This window comes from Lithobates pipiens, unplaced genomic scaffold, assembly GCF_037356315.1.
Source record: "Lithobates pipiens isolate NorthernLeopardFrog02 unplaced genomic scaffold, aLitPip1_a1.2 Scaffold_13, whole genome shotgun sequence".
Taxonomy (NCBI): domain Eukaryota; kingdom Metazoa; phylum Chordata; class Amphibia; order Anura; family Ranidae; genus Lithobates; species Lithobates pipiens.
This window is the reverse complement of record NW_027507718.1, coordinates 431,966,920-431,992,064: the sequence shown is the minus strand read 5'-3', so window position 1 is coordinate 431,992,064 and position 25,145 is coordinate 431,966,920.

Genomic DNA, 25,145 nt, shown 5'->3' with positions numbered 1-25,145 from the left:
ATTACCTACAATATACAGCAAATAGCGTAGAGTCAGGTAAACATATTCAGTATAGGGCTTAAATAGACACGTAAAGGAATGTAGGTAAAGGATTGTATAAGGTTATTACCTAAATGGTGTATATAAATGTGCCATGCAGAGTGGATAGATCTCCTGTTTTTTCGGGCAGTGTCTGCTAGGGACATAGAACACATTAAGAGTCTATATACACGTTCCGGCCGGAAGTGAGTCACTCCCGGTCCAAATGAAATGATTGAGAACATTCAAAGCTAGGCAGCCTCAAAGTCCTGCAGAGATTGTACATCCCAAAAAGACTTAATCAGTGACATTGGCATCAGGGGCTTCACAGCTGGTAATCCAGAACTGATTCATTTTTATAAAAGTCAAACGGTCCACAGAGTTCGTGGACAGATGCGTTCTATGATCAGTAATGAAACCTACTGCAGCATTTAATGCCCGTTATGAAAGCATGCTGGATGCAGTGCAGCCCAACAACTCAATAGCACACTGGGCAAGTTCTGGCCAGTGGTCTATTCTCATGACCCGGTAAGACAGTGGATTGTCAGCTGGAAAGCTCTCCATCTCTGTTTTGGCCCCAAGGTAATTATCCACCATGTGATGCAGACGCTGCCGATGGGATGTGGAAGCTGACAGCCCTGGGCGGCAATGATTAAAAAAAATCTGAAATGCCTCACTTAGACGGACACCTTCTCCAACGATCCTCTCTTGATCAACAGAAGACTCAAAACAGTGTTTTTCACCACACTGTAACCTTCTGGAGTCAGGAAAAAGGTTCAATAAAATCCTCGCAGGCTTTGAAGCATGAGGTTGCCAATGAGCCTCAAATTTTCAGAGGCTTGAGAAGCAGACTCCTTGGGGTCACTCAGGATGACAGAATCTGGAACTTCCTTTTCCAGGCAATGTACCACTCCCAAGGGTCCTGGGGTTGGAAAGCCGCTTATAAATTGACGCATGTCTTCCTCTTCTTCAAAGCCTATGAAAGTGCCAGAATTCTCCTCCTCATCCTCCTCCCCTCTCTCCTCCCATGTGTTCTGTGACATAGGAATGAAGGTGTCTGGATAAAGTGGGGCTTAAGAGGAAAGGAAGTCCTCCTCTTCCTCCTGCTGCTCTGCCTCCAATGCCCTGTCCATAATGCCACACAGAGTCTGCTCCAGCAGGAACACAACAGGGATTGTGTCACTGATGAATGCACTGTCACTGCTCACCATCCTTGTGGCCTCCTCAAATGGTGACAATACAGTGCATGCATCAGCATGATCAGCCATTGGCGTGGGGAAAAAAAGCAGAGGCGGCCTGAGCCCGTCGGTGTGCCATACTGGCATAGGTACTCATTGACGGCCCTCTGCTGCATGTATAGCTGCTGCAGCATTGCCAAAATCTGGTTCCACCTGGAGGGCATGTCACAAAATCAGGCAGTTTATGGGCTAGTGGAATTCCCGCTGAATTTCAGCTAACCAAGCACTGGCTGTGTATGACCACCTGAAATGTTTACAGACTCTTCTAGCCTGTTTTAGTACATCTTGCAACCCAGGGTATGTATTTAGGAAATGCTGCACTACCAAATTGAGGACATGTGCCAGGCATGGCACATGTGTCAACTTTCCCTGTCTAGAGGTAATGACTCGGTATAGCAGGGGCAGACTGAAATGGGTAAAGAGGAGGAGGAGGGACAGATTTGTGCCCCTTTTGTGTGGCTTTTAGGTGCTCTTGCCAACGGGCTGAGTGGTTAGACATTAAATGCCTTTTAGGCATGTGGATCCCCAATGGTTGATGTTTTTGCCACGTTTGATGTGCCTGAGACACAGTTTGCAGGTAGCAACAGTGCAATCTGCTGCACATGTGCTGAAAAGACACAGACTGCTGAGCTTTGGGGAATGGGCCCGGGATAACAGCTGCAGAATGTGATGGAATAGAGTGGCTGCTCTCTACTCTTTCTTGATGTTGGCCTCCTTGGGGTTGTTCCGTTTCAGTTTCATGCTCTGCTCTATCTGGCACCCAAGTCGCATCAGTGACCTCATCATCATCAGCTGACTCCTCAATGGCTGATGTTGGGGCTATGGCAGGAATAGATGTGGACAAAGAGGCAGATTTATCCACTCTGACAACTGCAGTGGACTGCACACTTGTCTCTGCTTGTGTGACAGAGGATGAGGAAGATGAGGGAGGTTTAGTAAGCCAGTCCACCACCTCCTCTGCATTCTGTGGCTGGATAGCACAGGCAAATTCACTAAACAGAGGAAATGATGCCCTGCCTGGGGAGTGACCACCACGCCCAGCTTTACCTGTGGACACATTTGTTTCTGCCCCCCTTACAGTGCCAAGGGAACATCTTCCTCTCCTTGTTGTCCTCCCAGATATTATTGAGATGGAGGGGGTCGTGCTTATAAGTAAATGTAAAGAAGAAGTTGAAATCTGTACGTAGATGCACTTTAACCAATGTAAAGAGGTGTTTAGTGCACTTTAATTTGAGTAGTCAAGCTACATAGACACACTCCATGGATACACTATAATATACTGCAATATAAATTTTCCCAAATGTACAATGGTGCACAGAACTATATGGTGTTAAACTGACAGTAATGCACACAAAACACTATGGCATTACACATAACGCACACATAACTTTATGCCTTTAAACTGGTAGTAACTCACACAAAACTTTATGCATTAAACTGTCAGTTATGCACACCGGACTATATGGCGTTAAACTGGCAGTAACGCGTGCAAAACACTATGGCGTTAAACTGGCAGTAACACATACAAAACAATATGGTGTTAAACTGGCAGTAACACACACAAAACTATATGGCGTTAAACTGGCAGTAACGCACACAGAAGTAAATGGCATTAAACTGGCAGTAACACACACAAATCTTTATGCCGTTAAACTGGCAGTAATGCATACAGAACTATATGGCGATAAACTGGCAGTAATGCACACAGAAGTAAATGGGGTTAAACTGGCAGTAACGCACTCAAATAGACGTGTTTAACTACACTGATGCTATCTGAACTGTCCCTACTCTAGCTATACACTAATGCCAATATTACTGACATGGTCTCACTACACTACATTGAAACTATATGAGCTGTCCCTACTCCACACTAATGTATGTATGAATAACATTGTCTCACTACACTACAGTGAAACTATCTGAGCTGCCCCTACTATAGCTGCATACTATGCAAAGCTGAATGATGGTCCTCCTCACTACACTCACATTATCCCTAGACTGACACAAAACTAATATTCTACACTGACAGTATAGAACACTGATTAACTGATAGCACTGAACAGAGCCCTGTTCTATCTCTCTCCATGCCAAACTAACACTGAAAATGGCTTCCATTGAAAGAATACTTGTATACTGTGGGATGAGAATGAGCCATGATTGGATAAAGTCATGATGGCAGTGTCCAATCATGACTCTGACAGTGCTCTGTGCCCTGATTGGCTGAAGCTTTCAATACTTCAGCCAATCAGGGCTTGCAATGAACTGTCCAGTGCCGCAATGCATTGTAGTCAGTTTGGGGGCCAAACAAACGGTTGAATTACCCGCTTGTTCGGCTGTTCGTCGAACATCCAAACAGCTAAAGTTCTGCCTGAACTTACGCTCGGGCGGAACCATTCGCCCATCCCTATTCCTGATGACTGCTTGCCATAAATGACAGCTCCTGGCCCATTAGCGGAATATAATTATGTCATCTGGGATGCACCGTCCCTTTGTTTACATCCATATGTGAACCTGGGATATTTCATTCATGGCGAGCACTCTTCAGGAGGAAAATGTCGGTGGTTTGGCATTTTTTTGTTAGCTGGTTGTGAGACTAAATCATTGTGAATGATACTTACTGCCCCAGGCTGCATGCTCAAGTAATGGGCCAGTATAGAGTAGATCTTGGTGGGGGACCATATATTTTGTTTCTTTTGGTGTTTTTGCAAAACTTTTCATGCTTTGCTATTCTGGTAAAAACAACATAGGGAGGGCATTGTTCATTAGGATTGAAGTAAATGTAAATCACTGGACAACATGATTTGTGATGGATGTACATTGTGGGCCTTTTTTTTTTTGTTTATTAAATAATTTTGTCTTGATGACAGTGTGCAAACTTTTTGACTGGTACTGATTTTGAGGGCAGCCCATCTCTGATTGTACATGGTGCAGATCAATACATCACTCTTTCGCTGTCCACTTCATCCAATTAAAAAATGCTTTGCGCTCTTTGAGAAAAATGACAGGTGTTCTCTGAATAACACCTGTGCCGAGTGACCACCTGTGTTCATTAAGCAGCAGGACATGGGCATGGGACCTAGAAATTAACAGTGTTCACTAAATACTTTGGCGAAACATGTAGGGAAGACTTGACCCGAGATTGTATTAAGGCCTTTTACCAATCTGGCCCTTTATAGTTTGTGACTTGCTCCTTAATTTCCTATTGCTATTATCTGTTTTAAAATGTGTATTTTTTATGATGTAATAAAATAAATAGTTTTCTTAAATTTGCTTTCAATTTGAATTGTTTGGCACCATAATAATCCCTCTGTTTTTGCCCTCATATTTTCTGAACTAATTTAATGGGATGAGGTGCCTTATCTAAAATGGACCTTACTAACACTCTTTCCAATTTTTAACAGTGTTCACTGTAGAGGCAGTGCCTCCTATAATCATTCCCAGCTTCCACAAGGATCAGCCAGGTATGGGACACACACACTTAGATTGGTCCAAAGAGCCATAACTGGAATTCAGCTTTATAGTAAAGAGCTTGGGATGTTTATTGTACTTGTTTGAAATGCATCAACCTATAACTAAGAAAGTGTAAAGGCTTGCATTCTTGCATTTTTAGTGCAAATATTTATTTTATTTTAGTGCACACATTTTTAGCGCACTATTTAATGAATCGTGTCCCATTACATTTTATTTATTTATATCTGTACTGCTCCTCTGCGGCAACCAAGGGTGAGTATTGGTGCTACGCTTCCCAGCAGCTTTGTGATTTGTAGCATAGTGAAAGCCATGCGTTATTACACATCACTTCTGCCCAGGTTTTCTATGATTCACCAAGACTCTATTATGTGCTGCTTGGCAGGATCACAGTTTCTTGACATATACAATATTACTATTCTGTGTAAAGTCCCTATATCTCTGTATGAGAAATAGAAAATCACCTACAAGACTGATAATCTTGGCATGACTGGCGATACCTGTGTTCCCTGTGTGCTTTTCAAGGCTGATTGGAGAGTATCTTTAAATTTTTCATTATTAACAATCTATTTTAATGTGAGATAAGACAATATGCTAACATAAAATAATTGCTATTCCTGCCTTCATCTATCAGCCTAACAACAGTTCCTCTGCACTTTTCCTTTGATTGATGTTTAACACTGCAATTAGAGAACTGCAGTGCCAAAACTTCATTTTAGTTGTAATACCTGACAAAACAAGATTAATTAATTATTAATTTTTGCCTAATAACTTTTCTCTGGGGAAAAATAATTAACACTGCTAAACCAATTTTAATCTAAAGTACAAAAGACAAGGCATCCTATAATACCAAGAGCAATAAAACATATTAATAATTTTACTTTAGTCGAGAAAATGCATAATGTCACTCAAATGAGAGTGTCTACATTTCTTCTGTACTGCTTTCGCATTCTAGTTTCCATGACAACTTGAAGCACTACTTGAGGTAATGTCCTTTTATATAAAATATTTTTAGAACATTAGTCGCCTTAACAACACAGTACACTTCTAAAGGCACCAGCTGGTCTTGAAATCAGTTTTCCATTGTTTGTAAATACAAGACGAGGTTGTTGTGACTTCTAAAACTTCTGTTTAAAGTAGGGATTGCATCCCGCTAATGGGAATATCAGTACGTCCTTACATATATAGCGGGGAAAAAAAAGTTTTGGTGCACATTATGGCTTAAAACATTGCCATTTGGTTCAATGCATGCAGTGAATTGGTTGAAAATAAAATAGTGTGCTTTCTTTTTATTAAAACATTTTGAGTTATTGTTGTAGCATTAGCCTGATGGCAAGTTTTATTGTGACTTTAACCTTTTTGCTTTCCTACTGTTCTGTTTTATATGCTCATATCTGTTTGTTGAGGAATGGGATTAGTAGTCCTGCTGAATGGCTACAGATATGAATTTAGTTAGCCTTAAAGTGGTGTTGCCACCAAAAAATAAAAAATTGTTTAAAATTCTTAAAAAAAATAAAATAAAAAATTATTGGAAAAAATAATTTTTTTACTCACCTCTAAATACCTGTTGCTAGGGGGTCCCTCGTAGTCTGCCTTCTTCCTTGCCCGGGCTGGTGACATCACTTCCCCTTGCGCCGCACAGTCACCTGGGACCTGTCACATGCCCCAGGTCACTGTGCGGCGTATCACAGCGCCCTGCGCCGCTCATGCATGCGCAGTGAGTACCCGGCTGTGAAGCGGGGAACGAGGGGGGTCTTCGTTCCCCCGCATTGCTGGACCCTGGGACAGGTAAGTGTCCGATTATTAAAAGTCAGCAACTGCAGTATTTGTAGCTGTTGACTTTTAATTTTTTTTTTTTTTTTTAGGGGGTACCCCACTTTAAAGAGAGTGTAGTATCATACAGGTTAGAGCTGACTAGCAAAATTGCAATGAAAGAAAAAACAGTAGGGTTATGTTTATAAAAAAAATGGCAACCCTTGTGTTTATAAATATGCAATCAATTAGGCATACACCTAACATTATCTAAATCCTTGTATAATTAAAATTTTGTAATTGTAGAGGCCTTCCAGTTTACATCATAGTTTTCAGTTATGGTACACATAACCTTTTTTTTTTTTTTACTGTTTTTGCCAGCCTAGAAAGAACACAAGGTGAGATTGCAGTGATAGAAGACAAAATATAGCAGAATTTAAAGCATTTTTTTGGACAATCTATAAGACCCCATGAGAAGATTTTTTTCTATACAACCTATTAAAACCTACAACTCAGAAATATGCCCTAGTAGATCATTTATTAAATGATGCAAAGTAGATAATATTTTGCACTAAAGAACCAATGTTTAGCTAGTGAACCTTTTTTCCTCATATTTCTAAGCATTCATTCTCTGATTGGACATAATTATTTCACTCTTTGCTAACTCAGCCCAAAGGTAAATAAAACTGACAGGTTTTTCTGTGCAACAGAACCCACATTACAACGAACAAATAAATAAATTGCAAGCAATGTCAGAGCCAAATGAAATATATCTTAGTAAAAATGTGGTAGTTAGAAATGTAATCTTGTAAAAATACTATTCACACACACACACACCGCATATACAGTATATATACAGTATATATGTATTTATATTCAATAAAGAGATGTGGATTCTGGATATGATACTGTAAATGCTCACTTTACTTACTTACTCACTATACCCAAGTGCAAAGATGTACATATCGCATTAAAGCAAAGCAACTGGTTTCAAGCCCACACTCTTTTTCAAGCCAAATATAAAAAAGACAAGTGCAATCTATCTTAATACACCTACTAACCCCGGAAACCTACATTAGTGTATCCTAGCAACCTATGTACACAGAATCTGACAATTCCCTTAGTTGTAGAATTAACCCCCAAACGTCAATGAGTCCACATATGTTTTCATATTGACTGGCAAGAAAATCCTGCATTAGTCAAGACGGAGAGCTCCCTTAAACTCAATGAATCCAAAATAGAACTCCTCTTCCTTCACGCAAACCAAAACAAAAACCCTGGCATGATGTCCACACCACTCACCATCCTCGGACAACCCATTCCCCCGAGTGTTAAAGCCAAAAGCCTCAAAGTCACCTTTGACTCAAACATGACGATGGATGCACAAACAGGATCAGTAGTCAGTGGATCCCACTACCTTCTTCGCCTACTGCGTATACTCATCCCCTTCACCCCGGAAGGAGATACAGCAATAGTAGTTGGAACAATCATCAATTCCCAACTGGACTACGCAAATTCCCTCAACCTAGGACTTTCAAAATACCAAATTTCACATCTAAAAACTGTCCAGAACACAGCAGCCAGACTGGTAACTGGAAAAAAAAACCATGGGAATCAATCACCCCATCCCTGAGGACCTTCCATTGGCTACCTGCAAAGGATCGAGTTACATTCAAGACCCTCTGCCTCACTCGCAAATGTGCACAAGGAAAAGCCCTGCAATACCTCTGCGACAAAATAAAGCATTACACCCCAGGTCGAACTCACCGGTCAAAGGCGAAACAAAGGTTCCCAGTACAAGGACCACAGCTATGGAATGCTCTACCCGTAGACATCCGCTCGGAGGAAAACTATCTGGCCTTCAGGAAGAAGCTCAAGACCCATCTCTTCTGAAAACCCAGACAGACACTGGCAGCAAAAGCACCCTGAGGCGATTCAGTTTGCATATGTAGCGCTATACAAGTTATTCATTAATTTATTCATTCATAGCCTTAGGCAGCAAAAAAAAAGGTAAAAAATAAAATAAAAATCTGAATGTCTTAAAATAAGAATACAAATAAATAAGATAACAAAAGCCCTATTTTATGAGGACCAGGCCCTTTTTTACTTCACACAGTGGTTTTTCAAATATAATTGTTTGGGGGAAAAATACTCTTTATGAATACAAAAAAAACAAAATATATGACTCAAGTTTTTTGTAAAATATGAAGTATGATGTTACGCCAAGTAAATAGATACTTAACATGTCATGCTTTAAAATTGCACAAGCTTGTTAAATGGTGCCAAACTAAAGTACTTAAAAAACTCCATAGGCGATGATTTAATAATTGTTTACAGGTTATCAGTTTAGAGTTACAGTGGAGGTCTAATGTGAGAATTATTGCTTTTGCTAAAACGTTTGTGTTGATACCTCACATTTACGAGCACAGGGAGGAGGTGTACTTTAACCACTTGACAACTGGGCCCCCTCGTGACCAGACCAATTTTCAGCTTTCAGTGCTCTCACACTTTGAATGACAATTACTCAGTCACTGTACCCAAATAAATTTGTTGTCCTTTTTTTCCCACAAATAGAGCTTTCTTTTGGTGGTATTTGATCACCTCTGGGTTTTTTTATTTTTTGCGCTATAAATTAAAAAAGACAGAAAATTTTGAAAAAAAACTAATTTTTCTTTGTTTCTGTAATAAAATTTTGCAAATGATTATTTGTCTTCATAAATTCTGGCCACAATTTATACTGCTACATATCTTTAGTAAAAATAACCCAAATTAGTGGATATTATTTGGTCTTTGTGAAAGTTAGAGAGTCCACAAGCTGTGGTGAAAATCATACAAAATTATACGTGGCACTGATGACAGATGGCACTGACAGGTGACACTGGGGCAAATGGCACTGACAACAGCCGCTGTGATTGGCCGTTTACAGTGAACAGTGACTGGCTGTGTCCAGGGGACATGACCAGCACAGAACTTCTCCAAAGCGTGCTCGTGGGAGCGCACAACGCAGAAGTAAACAGGAAGACATCCAGGGATGGCCTCCCGGCAATTGGCGTCCACGCTGCAGCCCTCTTTTGGCTTTAGCATGGATGCCTAGTGGTTAAATTGTTTTTTTTTATTACTATTTAATTTATTACAGTTTTTCATTTTTAAACTGTCCCTTTTTTCTTTTTGCACTTTTATTGTTGTCACAAGAAATGTTAACATCTCTTGTGATAACTATAAAACATGACAGGTCCTCTTCATGATTGAGATGTGAGGTCTATAAGACCCACATCTCTCATCTACAAAGAAAAACATAATTTCAAAAAACATTGATTGTATGCTTTTCCAAATAAAAAAATGACTTTTCTTACATCAGCTGTAAACTCGAAGAGAAGTCATGACGTCGCTCTTGCCCTCCTAGGTAATGGTGATGAGCACAGGTCATCTTTCCTCCTTGCTAATTTCTATGACCAGCTGCTAGGGAGTTAGAGTCAAACGTACGTGTTTGCCGAATACCAAACATTAAGGGGTGTTTGCAGCAAATACGAGCACAGCAGAATGCACCATGATGCACTGCCAGATCACAGTGCATTGATGTCTGATGATTGGCCAAAGCATGCATATGACCTGCATGCTTTGCCCAATCACAGCGTGCTCTGTTCCAGTTTTCAGTATTTTTTTAACTAACTAGTTGACATTTTTGTTGTGTTTTGCTTGAGAAATACTTAATTGAGAAATACTTATATAACTGGCAGGAGTTCGACTAGACAGTGCCTGCCTAGTAACCAGGCCATTTTGAGTTGTTAGGTCGTTTAATGGATGTGTGGATTATACCCACACCCAAGGCTCTACATGAAGTACAAAGAATCATGGGTAAAGAATCACACCTTTTCTGATATCAAGGTAAGGCATATAGTCATTCTGTGCTGCTGTGCTACTACTACTACTATTTTTTAGCAATACAATTTTAGCCTTTAGTAAAGTCAAGTGTGCTGATCAATAAAACAGAGAAATAAAGATTTCTTGAATGAAGAGAAAAATACAATACAGTATGGTGCTGCTCAGTTTTAGCAGAACCATGTCATTATATAAGAGCTGATTTCATCTCCTTACCTACCAATTTATGTGCTCATTTTACAGTGGAACAGTCACAAGGAGATTCCAATTTATAAAGTTCACAGTCTATTTCAAAATAATAATATCATAATATAATACTAGGTTGTATCTGTACTATAAACAAATGGTTCTGGATGTGCAGTTGGCCCGGGGCATACAAATAATTTACATGGCTTCATCCATTATGGTGAATTGGGGAATTTTTTTATTTTTAGATAAGTAATGTGGTTTCCATTGATTTAATAGCAGGCTTTTTGCTTTCTTTTGGCCTACCTTACCACAACCTCTGGTTATACATTGTTATTGCTCTTCATGCGCTACTCCATAGAAGCCATGGATTTCATACACACTGCATTGATGATGACCAGCAGGCCTGAAACTGATATATGAAGTTTGGAATGATTGGTTGTGTAACATTAGGCTGTTTCTGTGCTGTAAACCTACAGTTTTGAATGCATATTTAGCCCAGGGGCAAAAAGTAATTAGTTTTTCCCACTGTTCTAAAATGAGGAATAAACTCCTTTAATTGTTGATATGTGATGAAGTCACGTGGTATGATGTCACGCGTAGGGACGGGAAAGAAGCTGACTGTGGATGCACTTTCTGCTGATTACTAGGCTTTTTTCTATCTATTAATGTGAGAGTACCCTGTGAATGAAAATTTTTAATAAATGCTATTTGTGAAATACTACACTATGGTATTCCCTCTCTATTAATCTATTGGGTCCTATGGAGCAATAAGAATAACATTTAAAGGAGAAGGTGACCGAATTTACCAGGAGAGAAGACATATAAAGAAATCTATATACCTCTATGCAAATCCCTCCTTGCTATAGGTAAGGGGCCACTGCCCACTAAAGTGTGATCACAGCGGGATTAAGCACTGGGCGATCCACACCTCAGCTGAATTTGCACAAGTTTGCACAAAGCACTTGCACTTAAAGGAGACTGTTGTTTATTTATGGACTTGAATATTTATATCTTTTTTTTTTTTTGATGGATTTCAATATGAATATTTAATCTATAGAGGCCGGATTCATTCTGATATAACGTATGTTACAGCCGGCTCTGCAGTGCGTTTACTACTATATATATTTTTTGTTTAATTCTAAAGTTTATTTCCATGTGATAAGGAGAGGGTACCCTCTTTTTGGTCTAGGTATACTCTTTCTTATTTTCTTGTATATCATTTGTTTATTATTAGGGTGATTCACTTATATCACCTCTGGAAAGTGTTTACTTATTTGCACATTTATAAGACGCACTTGGCACTTTATGATCAATTCACAGTTTTTTGGCTTTGCACTCAATTGAAGCAGTTGTATTTCCGTGGAGGTTTTCAATTGACTCTGTAGTGAGTTTACTTTTTTTTTTTCTGCACTTTATCAAAATAGTCATTTTTTAAAAGACTGTTTTTAGTTACTTACCTTTGTTCACTTGATTTTCATTTATTTGGAATCTATCACCTCTGTAGTGTGTTTATTTTATTTTATTTAATGTAGCACTTTGCACTTTTTGATATTATTCAGTAGACATTTATATATATATATATATATTTATATTACACTATTGATTTGTGTAACTAGGCATTATACTTATCACCCTCGGAGGGTTATTTAATATAGGGGCAGCGCAATACCAACATATCTTTAGTTTCATATTAAGTGGATACGGTGTGATCCATTCCGGTAGTAGCAGCAGCCCCTGACATTTGATAGATCACCAGTGGTAGTGCAGGAATAAAACACTATCATTTAAGATATGCAGATACTACAGTTATACTTTAACCACTTGCCGACCGCCGCACGACGATATACGTCGGCAGAATGGCACGGGCAGGCATATGGGCGTATATATAAGTCCCTGCCTGCCCGCGGGTGGGGGGCCCGATCGGGCCCCCCCCCGGTGCCTGCGGCGGTCGGCATTTCTTCGAGAGCGATCCGGGATGAGGGGGCGGCCATTCATTCATGGCCACCCCCTCGCGATCGCTCTCGACGAATGGAAATCCCCCGTGACATCACTTCCTCTCCTGTAATGTAAACACAGGAGAGGAAGTGATGTATTCTCTCCTCCGTGTCGGTATTTTCCGTTCCGACACGGAGGAGAGCGGATCGGTGAGTTGCACCAACACTCTACACACACAGTAGAACATGCCAGGCACACTCACACCCCCCCTTTACCCCCCGATCACCCCCCCAATTACCCCTGCCCCCCAGTCACAGTGACACCAATGTCATTTTTTTTTTTTTTTTTTTTTTTTTGCATTGGTGTCATTTGTGACTGTAATAACTGTTAGGGCAGTTAGAGTTAGCCCCCTTTAGTTCTAATGTACCCCCCTAACCCCCCCAATAAAGGTTTAACCCCGTGATCACCCCCCGTCGCCAGTGTCACTAAGGCTGGGTTCACATTGCAGCGGTTTATGAGAACGAATGTGATTCGCACCGCACTGCAGTGCAAATCACATCCGATCTCTGTGCGATTCGAGTTCAGCCATTCGCCGCACCCGCCGCACCCGCCGCAAATTCGCACGGGACCCTTTTTTTGGCCCGCAGCAGAATCGGATCGCATGGGTGTTCACACCATGCGATCCGAGTTTGCAGATCGCACTGCGATATGCGAACTGATCTGGGGGTGTCAGTAACATTTCACTGACACTCCCAGCAGTTCGCATAGGGCAGTGTGAACTGCCGCCGGGAGGCATGCGATGCGGGAACCCGCCGCGCATTCGTGGCGTTCCCGCATCGCTCCAGTGTGAACCCAGCCTAATAAGCGATCGTTTTTCTGATCGCTGTATTAGTGTCACAGGTGACGCTAGTTAGGCAGGTAGGTATTTAGGTTCGCCGCAGCTTTTTATAGCGCCAGGGACCCCCATATACTACCGCATAAAGCCCCCTGATTGCCCCCTAGTTAACCCTTTCACCAGTGATCACCATATAACTGTTACAGGTGACGCTGGTTGGTTAGTTATTTTTTTATAGTTTCAGGGCACCCGCCATTTATTACCTAGTCTCACTAGTGTACCCCTAAATTTAGGGGTGTCTACTTTCCAAAATGGGGTCATTTGGGGGGGGTTTGTGCCATCTTGGCATTTTATGGCCTTCAAAACTGTAACGCCCTTAGAAAGCCTGAAGGCGGTGCTTGGTTTTCGGGGCCCCGTACGCGGCTAGGCTCCCAAAAAGTCCCACATATGTGGTATCCCCGTACTCAGGAGAAGCAGCAGAATTTATTTTGGGGTGTCATTTTACATATGCCCATGGCATGCGTGAGCAATATATCATTTAGTGACAACTTTGTGAAAAAAAAAAAAAAAAAGTTTGTAATTTTCCCGCAACTTGTGGCAAAATATAAAATATTCCATGGACTCAACATGCCTCTCAGCAAATAGCTTGGGGTGTCTACTTTCTAAAATGGGGTCATTTGTGGGGGTTTTGTGCCATCTTGGCATTTTATGGCCTTCAAAACTGTAATAGGTAGTGAGGAGTGAAGTCAAATATTTACGCCCTTAGAAAGCCTGAAGGCGGTGCTTGGTTTTCGGGGCCCCGTACGCGGCTAGGCTCCCAAAAAGTCCCACATATGTGGTATCCCCGTACTCAGGAGAAGCAGCAGAATTTATTTTGGGGTGTCATTTCACATATGCCCATGGCATGTGTGAGCAATATATCATTTAGTGACAACTTTGTGAAAAAAAAAAAAAAAAAAAAAAAGTTTGTAATTTTCCCGCAACTTGTGGCAAAATATAAAATATTCCATGAACTCAACATGCCTCTCAGCAAATAGCTTGGGGTGTCTACTTTCTAAAATGGGGTCATTTGTGGGGGTTTTGTGCCATCTTGGCATTTTATGGCCTTCAAAACTGTAATAGGTAGTGAGAAGTGAACTCAAAAATTTACGCCCTTAGAAAACCTGAAGGCGGTGCTTGGTTTTCGGGGCCCCGTACGCGGCTAGGCTCCCAAAAAGTCCCACATATGTGGTATCCCCGTACTCAGGAGAAGCAGCAGAATTTATTTTGGGGTGTCATTTCACATACGCCCATAGCATGTGTGAGCAATATATCATTTAGTGACAACTTTGTGTAAAAAAAAAAAAAAAATTTTTTTTTTGTCATTATTCAATCGCTTGAGGCAAAAAAATAAAATATTCAATGGGCTCAACATGCCTCTTATCAATTTCCTTAGGGGGTCTACTTTCCAAAATGGGGTCATTTGGGGGGGTTTTGTACTGCCCTGCCATTTTAGCACCTCAAGAAATGAGATAGGCAGTCGTAAACTAAAAGCTGCGTAAATTCCAGAAAACGTACCTTAGTTTGTAGATGTGACAACTTTTGCGCAAACCAATAAATATACAATTATTGACTTTTTTTTTACCAAAGACATGTGGCTGAATAAATTTTGGCCTAAATGTATGACTAAAATTGAGTTTATTGGATTTTTCTAATAACAAAAAGTAGAAAATATCATTTTTTTTCAAAATTTGCGGTCTTTTTACGTTTATATCGCAAAAAATAAAAATCGCAGAGGCAATCAAATACCATCAAAAGAAAGCTCTATTTGTGGGAAGAAAAGGACGCAAATTTTGTTTGGGTACAACATTGCATGACCGCGCAATTACCAGTTAAAGCAGCGCAGTGCCAAAGTGTAAAAAGACCTCTGGTCATTTACCAGCAAAATGGTCCGGTCTGAAAGTGGTTAAGTTACACTGGCTTATTAGAGGGCTTTTTGGTTCATTTTGGCCTATTTAGGCATAAACTGCCTATGTATACTGTCCTAATTCCTAAAAAAAAAAAAAAAAAAAAATATATATATATATATATATATATATATATATATTCCTCTTGATATAGTTACATAGTTAGTCAGGTTGAAAAAAGACACAAGTCCATCTAGTTCAACCACAAAAAAAAAATAATAATAATATCATACAATCCCATATACCCAATTCTATACCCACAGTTGATCCAGAGGAAGGGAAAAAACCCCAGCAGAGCATGATCCAATTTGCTAAAGCAGGGGAAAAAATTCCTTCCTGATCCCCCGAGAGGCAATCGGATTTTCCCCGGATCAACTTTACCTATAAATGTTAGTACCCAGTTATATTACGTACATTAGGAAATAATCCAGGCATCCTTAAAGCAATCCACTGAGCAGGCCAGAACCACCTCTACACCTGTATATGTATATTAGCATCCACGTGCAAAAAAGTGTGGAGTCTTCAGACCAACCCAGACATCCACAACATTAGGCTGCTGCACACACTGACGCAAGGACATGTCCTGGGGCACTGTTTTCATGTAAACACGTGAGCATCTCTTTGCATACTATAATGGACCTAGCCTAGGAAAAAAGCTCAGAGATCCTCTATGATAAGGAGCAAATAAAAGTATCTGAACACCTAAATGTTTCCTACACAATATATGTCAAATTTCTATTTACTTTCTTTAAGCAACTAAAATATATTTTTTGTAATGCAAACACCTTGAAATTGAAAGATAAATGTATTCATACCATGTGTTACCTTGTGCATTATCCATATGACATATTGCCTATTTTTTTATCAGCATTATTGGGAAGTAATACATGGGGTGTTATCATTTGAGAAAATTGGTGCAGATTAAAATGGGGGGGGGCGCTAAGCAACACCATGAACTGCGTGTTGTCCCTTGTAAATGACAGTTTTCAGTAGTGGTTGCTGGACAATAGGAGCACAGACAAACAAGCATGGTACTATTCAAATAGTAATGTAAATGTATTATATGGCTGTTTATTGTAATCCTAGGGTGAACTTCCATTTTCCATATATACAATTATAGGAGCATATGGTCTATGCAATAACAGCTAGAAGAGGTAAACCCAACAGGTTATAATGAAAACCAGATTCCTCACTGTGTCTACACAGCAGCTGGAGAAAAAAAATACTTTCACCTAGGATTCACACATCTTCCAAACAAATCTAATTGGAAAAATGTGTGAAAGTTGTATGAGTCTTGTTTGAAATAAATTATTAATAGACCACATTGTTTTGCAAGTATTCAGGCATGCACATTTCATGATGCAATTTCAGAGCATCTGCATGAAAAAAAAAAAGAAAAAGAAAAAAAAAAACTTCTCTTTAAAGGGTAACTCCACTTTCATGGGCGAAAAAATAGCAAATAAAGAAAAAAAATATAGCATGTACAATTAAGATATATTCATATTGTAATTCAATGTTATTAAAAATTACCTTTCCTTTTTAATCTGCAGCCTCTGTAAATTTTTATATATGCAATGCAATATAGCAACATGAAGTTGTTTTGTACACAGAATGTGTATGGACCACTCCCCAGAAGCATAATTTCCTGCTTGTGTGATTTTTCCAAAAGTATGCCTAAGATACAAGTCAGATTTCAGGCATCGCCTGCAACAAAAATGTCATCGTTGGTGAGATGTTTCTAATAGTAACCAGTCTAAAAGGATGCAGGCCCAGCATCTTCTTCATTAGAGCCCTGCAGCTGTCACAGCTGATAATTATGAACTCACTCCCATTAGACCCACTCAGTACAGAGGTACAAAGGAACACAGAGAGATTTCTTCAGAATAACAAAAGGTAGGAATCTGCAAAAAAGGTTGTTATAATCATTGCAATGTACTTAGATGACCCAGAGGAATTTTTTTTATTTTTTTCACACTAAAAGTGGACTTACGCTTAAATTTAAATCCTTTAATGTAATATTACTTTTTTAAAACAACAAACATGTCATAAACACCTACTCTGTGCAATAGTTTTGCAAATATCAGCCCAGATCCTCCTCTTCTTGAGTGCTCTGTCAGTGCTTCAGGCCTCTTCTTCCTGCCGAGTGCCCCTCAGAACAAGCAATGTGCTGTGGGGGCACCCAAGCAAAGCCGCTGCTCTGTGTGTCCATTCACACACAAAGCCATGGCTCGGCCTCACCCCCTCTCTCTCCTAATTGGCTCACTGGCTGTGATTGACAGCAGCAGGAGCCAATGGCTCCCACTTCTGATCCAGCCAATGAAGAGTGAAAGTCTCCAGAGAGCCGAGGCTGCCGTGCACATCGCTGGATTGAGAGGGGGCTCTGGAAAGTATTAAGGGGGCTATGGGGGCTGCTGCACAGAAAAGTTTTTTTTTTTTTTTAATTCAATAAATTTTTATTAAATTTTAAGAGCACAGAAAAAAAAAAAAAAACAAGAACAGAGTAACAATAACCACAGTTACAGTATGCAATGGTAGAATATTACATAAACGGGAGAAGTTCTAGGGTTGAGAGCATACATCCTATTCACCTTGCGGACACTGTAGTCACATCAACAGAGCAGAAAAAGAGTATGATGGAGGGATATCTCCCCTCTAGACACCCCAAACGGGATCTTGCTGTGTCCAGAGGGGTAGACAACCCAGTTGCTATAATATGAAGATCAGCAGGGAGATGACAATAGGAGCAGGTTACGCCTTATAGGTGAGAATACCATCCGTAAAACAGGAGGTCGAAAGAATAACATGTTATGATTTGAACAGTGGTTAAACTACAACTAGTCAATATAAACAAGTGGGTAGAGAAGAAAGCATCTAGAGTGTGTGGACATTGGTCGATCCAATATAGATCGCCAGCTGCAATATGATAAAGCAACAAACAAACAAAAGAGGGAAAGGGGGGGGGGGGCAGGATGAGGGGATATGGGGAAGGGGAGCAGGCTCAGTGCGGTATGTTGAAAGAGGGAGTCTATAATGTAAGAGTGGTAATTCAGATGAATAAGGGATGTGATTTGACGAACCATGCATCCCATAATTTCCAACGCGTCGTTATTTTAGTTAAGTAACCTTCTGCCGCAGCATACATGCGTTCATAAGCACAATGCGTATGTACTAAGCGTACAATTTCCGTATGGGAGATTGAAGCGGGGGATTTCCAGTTACGGACTATCACCAGTCTAGTAGCTAATAGGATCTGTGTAATAATATATTGGAGTGCGTGTGGATAAAGCTCTATGCCTATAGACAGAATTGCCAAGGCCGGGGATGGTTCAATGGGGATACTAGTTACTTCAGCAATTAGGCGGAATATATCCATCCACAATGTTTTGATGTGAGGGCAATCCCAAAGAATATGAAAGAGGGTGCCAGGCGCACCACACTGTCTCCAACAATGTGCGTCTAGGGATTCATTAAACAATCGCATACGCGCAGGGGTGATATACCACCTGAGGGTAAGTTTATAGGTGAGTTCCCAAAGGTTAGCAGATTTCGTTGTTTTGTAGATGGAGCGTAGTGCACATTGCCATTGTTGCGGAGATAGGGAAACACCGATATCCTTTTCCCATTTAAGCATGGGAGGAAGGATAGCGATGGAGTTTTAACCTTTGAGTGAAGCATAAAAAAGCAAAATACCTTTGACAGGGGCTACAGCACTAGTAAAATACTGCAATATTTTCGTGGGCAGGGTAAGATGTGTTTGCGGGTGCCTGAATAAGCAATGCGAGATTTGAATGTAGGTGTAGTAGTCCCTTGAGGTGAGCGAAAAACTTTGTTGTAGTGTAGGGAATGGGTGGAGAAATTCAGAAGAGTATAAGTCTCCAATATGTGTTATACCTTTTTTTTTCCAAGGAGCTATCTGCATGTCGGGTATGAGCAAGTTAAGGACTTCAATCGGTATGGGTACCTTACACTGAATGGCTAGGGTAGGTAAGTTCGTGAGGAGATAGGAAAATGCCTTTACTGATGCACGAACAGTCGGAGATATATGCTTATCCATTTTACATAAGGAGGGAAAGCTCAGGAGCCAAATTTTTAAGTTGCCACCGGGGATTTGAGAAGCTTCAATGGAGCTCCATTGGTTAAGAGGGTTGGGGGAGAACCATTCTCTCAGTTGTGCTAAGACAACCGCCATGTAGTAGTCCTGCACATCAATGTATCCCATACCGCCAGCTAATTTATGTCGAACGAGGGCTGTATGGTTTACCCTCGGTCTTTTACCTTGCCATACAAAGTTTCTGAGAAGGGATGGTGTCCGTGTGAAAAAAGTCATGGGTATCGGAATGGGCAGTGATCTAAAGAGATAGAGAAGTCGTGGGAGTAAGACCATCTTGAAGGCAGCTAATCTACCTGCGCTAGAAAGTGACAATTTGGAGATTTTATTCAATTCCATAGGCAGTGTATTCAAAAAGGGCAGGTAATTGGTTTGGTATAATGCTGAGGTGTGTGCAGTGAGTTTTATACCTAAGTATGTGAGAGTATTTGTGGACCAGGCATATGGATAGCTATTCTGCAAACATATTTGTTGATGTGGAGGCATTGCTATTGGCAGGATATAGGACTTAGTAGCGTTAACTTTATAATATGAAACACAGCTGAAATTATCAAGTACAACTTGTACCGAAGCCAGGGAAGTGACGGGATTAGTTAATGCAAAAATAATGTCGTCCGCAAAAAGGCTGATTCTGTGATCAGTGTTTCCAATGAAGAAACCAGAAATGGCATTGTGGGATCTAATTTTAGTTGCAAGGGGTTCTATCATGAGATCGAATATCAGGGGCGAGAGGGGGCAGCCTTGTCTCGTGCCGTTCGTGATGGGAAATGGCGTAGAAAGCATAGATAAACAATAGACTTGGGCTGAGGGAGTGGAGTATAAAGCGAGAATTGCAGTGAGGATAAAACCTTGAAATCCAAATTTTTCCAGGGTAAGTTTTAGATATTGCCAGTGAACCCGATCGAATGCCTTCTCCGCGTCCAAAGAAAGGAGCAGAGAAGGCACTCGATGGGTCGCTGCGTAATGAATGATGTTGATCATACGCCGTGTGGCATCAGAAGTCTGGCGACCTTTGACAAAGCCAGATTGGTCAGGGTGTATTAATAATGGCAATATGTCAAGTAGCCTAGATGAAATCACTTTTGCATACAATTTTACATCATGATTGAGAAGAGAAATAGGACGAAAATTCTGTGGTAGGTTTGGCTCCTTCCCCGGCTTCGGTATGGTAACAATCAAAGCTTTAAGCATTTCCTGAGGAAAGGAGGCGGAGGAGGCAGCAGAATTGAAAACAGGAGTCAAATGCTCAACAAGTACATGGGCAAATTGTTTAAAATATTAACCTACAAAGCCATCCGGACCGGGGGCTTTGTTGTTGGGTAAAGTTTGGATGGCTTTTCTGAGTTCATCTTGTGTGAATGGGGTATTTAATTGTTCCAACTGCTGAGGGGTCAGTTGGGGAAGATTGACTGAATGTAAGAAGGCCTGAATTTGGGAGGGTTGAGGCTGATGAAGTGTAGTGTCATCAGCAAGGTTGTACAGGCCACGGTAATATTTGCTAAAAGCATTAGCAATAGCTTGTGGATTAGTCAGCTTAGAGTTGGTGGTAGGGTGAAGCAAAAAGGGTATAGGCGATTTGGATACATGGCCTTTGATCTGATACGAGAGTAGTTTGCCGGGTTTATTACCCTCAGCAAAAAATTTCATTCTAAAACGTTTTTGTAGTTTGTCATGGGTTTCTAACAGTAGAGTTCTGAGTTCAAGTCTGAGGGAAGTTAGTTGGGATTTGAGAGCCAGAGTGGGGTGCTGTTTATTCATGGAATCAGTGTTTTGTATTTGAGCAAGGATGTCATCTAAACGCTGCCTCCTACGTCTCCTATCCCTAGCTCCGTATTGAATAAACAAGCCTCTCATGTACGCTTTATGAGACGCCCATAACATATGAGGGTCTGTAACTGAGCCTTTGTTTTGCACGAAGAAAGCTAATAAGTTTTCAGATAACAGGTCTGTATACGGGTCCGTTTGCAGAATCCTAGTGTTAAGTCTCCACAAGTAGGCCGGAGGGGTTTTAGTAGAGTCTTCAATAGTTATGCTAACCGGAGAGTGGTCAGACCACGTCGTGGGATGTATAATGGAGGAAGAGATTTTTTGAAGGGTCCAAGGATCTGTGAGAAAGAGGTCGATGCGCGAGTAAGAATTGTGGCAGGAGGAAAAAAAAGTAAAGTCCTTTTCATCAGCATGTAGGCATCTCCAAACATCGTATAGACGAAAGCGGGAAAGAAGGGGATTTAGAGCTGGTCTAGGTCTCTTAGTGCGGATCGAAGAGTCCAGGTCAGGGTCAGGGGTGCAGTTAAAGTCTCCACACCATATCACTGCTCCTTGTTGAGCTGTAGCTATTTTCTTATGGAGCTTACTTAGGAATCGTGTTTGGTGCGCATTAGGAGCGTAGGAGTTGATAATAGTGTAAGGGGTAGCATTGATCGTGCAAGTTAAAATGATGTATCGACCATCGGGGTCCAGGATAACCTGGGTGAGTTGGAATGCGAGGGAATTGCGAATGGCAATAAGAACACCTTTCTTTTTGGAGGTAGCATTAGCCATATAAACTGTACTAAAGTTCTTGTTTGTACAAGAAGGAGGATGGCTAGACAAGAAGTGAGTCTCTTGTGCACACAATATATCACGCTGGGTTTGCTTGGCAAGTGACCATAGAGAGGTCCTCTTAGCAGGATGGTTTAATCCTTTGGCGTTGATGGAGACAATTTTGATGGTCATGTTTGCAAGTTAGGATGAGAGGAACGGTAGTAGCTGGAAAGTTACCTGAAGTACTGCAGGAGAGAGAAGTGGGTTCAAGAGGAGATTACGAGCAATTTCCAGGGATGCTGCCAGAGAAAGCGTCGATAGTTGATCAAAACGATGTATGGGTGAGGATGTAGACGTCTTTTCCAGGATAAACAGATACTTATGCAGACCTGCTGTGAGAGGGTAGGAGGAAGGAAAAAAAAAAAAAACAAAGTGCACAAAACACAAAAAAGACAAAGTTGAATGAATCAAAGCAGAAAAAGCAAGTGTCCAAGCCTCTAGATGTTAAAAGATACTGCCCGTTGATAAGTCAGAGATCCGTACTGTAGTCGCTTACAATGGCAGTAAGAGAAAAAAAAAGGAAAGAAAAAAAAAGAAACCAATGAAAAAGTGTTTCCAGTAGAACAGACCTGGGCACACCAGTGCCAGGAAACACTAAGTGGGGGTAAAAAGTTTTTGTACCGAGCCTGACCAAGAGCATAGGACACACCGAATCGGCATGCAGTGATTACAAACCCGGGACCCTAGGTAGGGAGTTGATTTCTGCGGGATCTTGGCGGGTGAGATTGAGGAGACATGGCACCTGTATTGCTTTGATCCATGGGGGTCGCTTCACTAGGAGAAGGAACAATGTTCCAGTTGCGCAGGAGCCTGAGGCCTTGTTGCAGCGAATGGACTAGGTGTTTCGATCCCTCGAATTGGATAGAGATTTTGGACGGTGCAATCCATTGATACTGGATTTGATTGTTGCGCAGCGCCTTGGTGATAGTATTGAGTTGTCTGCGTCTGCTTAGGGTGTGTTGAGACAGATCAGCATATACCTGCAGGTGGCCATAAGGGTCAGGGAGAGAAGGCAGCCCTCGTACTGTGCGCATAAATTGCTCCTTAATATGATAGAAGTGCACTCTAAGGATAACATCCCTAGGTACAGCATCAGGGAGGAAAGAAGGTTTAGGCAGCCTGTGTATATGATCAATAACTAGTTCAATGCCTTTTGCATCAGGGAGTATAGCTTTAAGAAGGTTTTTAGCAAATAAAGGCAGCTCAGTGTTCTGAACTGATTCAGGGATTCCACGGATTTTAAAGTTGTTACGTCTGGCCCTGTCCTCTAAATCTGCGATTTTATCCTTAATCCAGCATGTTTCTTGGGCCTGTGCTTCTTGGGCATCAATCATGTCATTAATAGTGATAGTGACATCCCCCATATTAGCCTCAAGTTGCGTGGCTCTGTCTTCTAATGCATTAATGCTACTACCAAAGTTCTGCATAAGGGACATCATGTCAGACTGCAAAGAACTTCTGAGGGACATCAGCATCTCCTTGAGAGTAGTGTCCATGACTGCCTGACCTGCTGTGGGAAAGGAGGCAATGGCGTCTGGTTGTGGGCTTTGCTGAGGGAAGACATAGGGCATAGTGGCGGCCTGTACATTAACCTGAGGTAAACCATTATCCAGTCGCATCTTAGATTTCGCCGGACTATTCGTCAGCGGCGTTCCTGGAGGCGATGTGTAGGAGTTTTCCCCCGTGGTAGCACTTACCAGTGCGGTGTGATGCGCGGGGATGTTCTCTCCGTGATGAGGAGAAGCAGCTGCCATCCGCAGCCCGCAGCGGGACGGAGCCTCGGCGCCATTTTGGATGCGCTGTGTGGACGGCTGGTACATGAAATCCGTCAGTTTCCGAGGGATCCTGTGCTCCTTTCTTTTGAGGGACATCTCTCCTTTGATGTGTGGTAAAATCGCCGGCCAGTCGGTAAAAAAATTATTCCCGGGAAGTGCTGTAAGCCGCCGATTTGTGCCGTCAGTGTGGAGAGCTCTGTGTTCAAGCGGCCATCTTGGTCACGCGCCGGACACGCCCCCCTCTTTTTTTTTTTACCTTCATACATAGAGCCTTGAGCCTTTATAACCACTTTAATTACAACAAACCCATCATGAGAGAGCAACTCCATGCAACAAACAGATTTGTTAAAGGAGTAGAGAGTGATGACTTTGTAAAGGGAATGTACACTGAGCTTAGTACATAAAAAGTGAAGCTGTGTCTACTACAATCTTTTTTCCTTTCATAAAGGAACCCTAATATGTTCTTATATTATCTAATACATATGTAGTATTGAGTGCAGTTGTGTGTAAGTCGGACACTGTTTATGTAATCCAATCACTCTTGATACAGCTGGATGATACATTTTAGCATTTGGGTATTTTAGCATATTGTGGCCTGTTCCCTATATAGAGCTACTGTATGTTTCCTATATGGGTACCAACATTTATTTTCTATTCTGACTTCAGTATGTGTCTATAGTCCAACTCCAAAACTTTTTTTTCAGCTGTTTTGGAAACAGGTAGAACTGGTTTCAAGTTTCTATTGCTATCTGTGTCCCAAATGGGGAGCTTACCCTTCCTTTTATTTCTTGGTGTGAGCAGGTCAGAAGAAGGGAAAATAATGGGAAATATATCCAATGAGAACATAGACAGAAGTAAAACACCTTTTTACTGCTGCCTGTGGGGAAGAGATGGAACCAGTTGGAAGTCAGTGACCTATTTATTGCTGACGGTATCTTCCTGTCCCTATAAACTCTGCTTCTCTTATTTCTTGTTCTGCTGTTACAGGACAAACAGCTATTCTTTGGGCATGTGCAAGATGTTTCTTAAAGTTGAAATAATAAAAAAAAAAGTTTAATAGTTTAATAATAAATACGTTTAAAAAATGTCCCACAAAGGTTTACACTGAGATGAAAAAATAAAATGACAGTTTTAATTACTTCAATTACATGCTTTAATTTTGAAAACTATTGTAAATTCAAAAACAACTTGTCAATATATTAATTCATTTGCAAAACTTTGCTGTTTACAGAATGACTGAAAGGCACACGACGTGCAAATGACTAAAGCTAATCAAATCTCAAAATGCTTACAATGCCATTATATTTCAATCAATAAAAAGCCTAAACAGCATGAGATTAATTGAATCATTTGAAAGCATTGCAGTGGCCTCCATGTGCTGGACACAGTAATAGGAAAAACCCAAATGCCGCCTTCATA